Here is a 2342-nt window from a genome sequence, read left to right on the forward strand (position 1 = left end):
GTTGGCCTTCTTCACCATAACAGTGTTGGCTAGCCACTCTGGGTATTTCACCTCTCTGATAACGCCAGCACTAAGAAGCCTCTTTACTTCGTTCCGAGCACCTTTAGCTTTGTCGTCAGACATTTTCCAAAGCCTTTGTTTTCTTGGCCTGAAAGATGGATCCACATTGAGCGAATGTTCAATGACATCTCTGTTGACACCACAAAGATCATTGGCTGACCAAGCGAAGACATCTTTGTTGTTGAATAGAAATCTTAGCAAATTCTTCTCTTGCTCTTCAGATAACTGAGACCTCAGTAGTACCTTTTGTTCTGCTATATCCTCACACAGAAGCATAGGCTTCAGCTGATCCGCCGAAGTAGCCTTCTCTCTTTTGTATCTATACTGCTCACAGGCTTCAGCTCCATCTATATTATGGATTGCCTTTGAATCTGTCCAGTTTCCTTCGGCCTTTCTGGCAGCTTCTTGACTCCCATGAATAGCAATGGGCCCTTGTTCCGAAGGTATTTTCATGCATAGATATGCTGGATGAAGTATTGCTTCGAAAGCATTAAGTGTCCCACGACCAATGGTTGCATTATAGGGGTACTCCATGTCAACAATGTCAAATACGACCTATTTAGTCCTTGTGTTATGAACGAAGCCGAAGGTTACTGGCATTGTGATTTTGCCGAGTGCTACAATTTGCCTTCCTCCGAAGCCACATAGAGGATGTGTAGCATCATGAATCTTATCATCTGGTTCTTGCATCTGTCTGAAGGCCTTAGCAAATATGATATCTGATGCGCTGCCTATATCAATCAGAACATTATGGACCAGAAATCCCTTGATGACACAAGATATGACCATAGCATCATTGTGAGGGTAATCTTTGAGCTGAAGGTCATCCTAGGAGAAGGTGATTGGGATATGGGACCATTTTGATTTGATGAAGGGTCCCTACACCCCAACATGTTGTACCCTTCTCTGTGCTTCTTTCTTCTGCTTCTTGTTAGCCGGCTCTGAACCTGAGCCGCCTGTTATCGGAAGCACCAGCTTCGTAGCCGAAGGTACTTTGGCTTGGTTGTTGAACGAAGCCATCAGCTCAAAAGTGGAAGTGAGTTCATCGGAGGTGGGCGCCAATGTTTGGGACTTGTTCTCAAATGCTATGAATTAAGAACAAGGCAACACAAAAATAGGTTAATGGTCAATGCCCTTCGTCCTTCGAAGCATTATTTCCGTAAGGATATAACGATCTTCGGACGAAGGTTGTGAAGGACGTACCTTTATCATCATAGCATAAATCAATGAAAGATGAAGCATACGAAACATGGAAAAATAACATGGATAATTATATGACATCATAATATATCTTTTATTATATGATTATGGATGAGTAAAAACAATATTGAATTACATTTGTACCTTCCGCTTGACAGAAGGTAAAAGCACAAGCGTGATGCACAAGTGAATACAAATCAGCGTGAATAGTACAGGGGTACTGTTCATCTATTTATAGGCACAGGGCGTAGCCTGTGTGGATTTACATTCATGTCCTTTATAACTGGTTACAATCATGACACAGATTATCATGGGTCGATCGGTCTTTTCATCTTTAAGTCGGTGCAACCCTTCGTCTCAAGGCGTGTCACTATGCCAAAGCTCCCTGGATGGTAGCTTCAGATGAATTTGTCCATTCATTGAACCCTAGTTCAGGACTGACGGGGCTCGAACCCGCAGCTTCCGCCTTGATAGGGCGGTGCTCTGACCAATTGAACTACAATCCCTGCGGGGTGTATGACATGCCTATTCTTAAATAGAAGATTTGATCCGTCTGTCGTGCTCTAAGAAATAGACGAATCATATACTACATACCCACATAGGATTTGCTTCTATGTTGATCTTCCAAAGATATTTCTTCTTACAGGACCTTCGGCGATGAAGCAGACCCTCAACACTAAACTAGGTCTAATTACTGCTACTCCTAGGACAATAAAGTAAAGTAATTGAAAAATTGATTGATTGCAACAAGTAAAATTGGTTTGATTGTTTATATGCATAATTGGTCGTACCCCTTCAAATATATAGGTGGGAGGTTCGGACTCGTTCCTAGGTGTTCCCTAACAGACTGCGTGATTAGATGGATAAATACGTACAGAAAAAGAAATATCTCACCTGATCTAATCTAATCGCAGACCGTTCGGGCAACATGGTTGGACTGTGTGTCCTTCCCAGTTGCCACATATGGTGCTCAACACATGCCCCTGCCTTTTGGGTAAGCTAAGTGAACCAAAACACCCAGTACAGCCTATTATCAACTCGATGTGAGAACATCGGTTTTCTAAGCATCTTGCCAAACACTG

The 2342-nt window shown here is 42.6% G+C and overlaps 1 non-coding gene across 1 annotated transcript; it reads right to left on the minus strand.

The window, feature by feature from the left end:
• Positions 1-1692: 1692 nt before the first annotated feature.
• TRNAD-AUC (transfer RNA aspartic acid (anticodon AUC)) lies at positions 1693-1766 on the minus strand. The gene has a single exon. It is a non-coding gene; the product is annotated as a tRNA-Asp (tRNA).
• Between the last annotated feature and the right edge of the window lie 576 nt (positions 1767-2342).

This window comes from Zea mays, chromosome 3, assembly GCF_902167145.1.
Source record: "Zea mays cultivar B73 chromosome 3, Zm-B73-REFERENCE-NAM-5.0, whole genome shotgun sequence".
Classification (NCBI taxonomy): Eukaryota; Viridiplantae; Streptophyta; class Magnoliopsida; order Poales; family Poaceae; genus Zea; species Zea mays.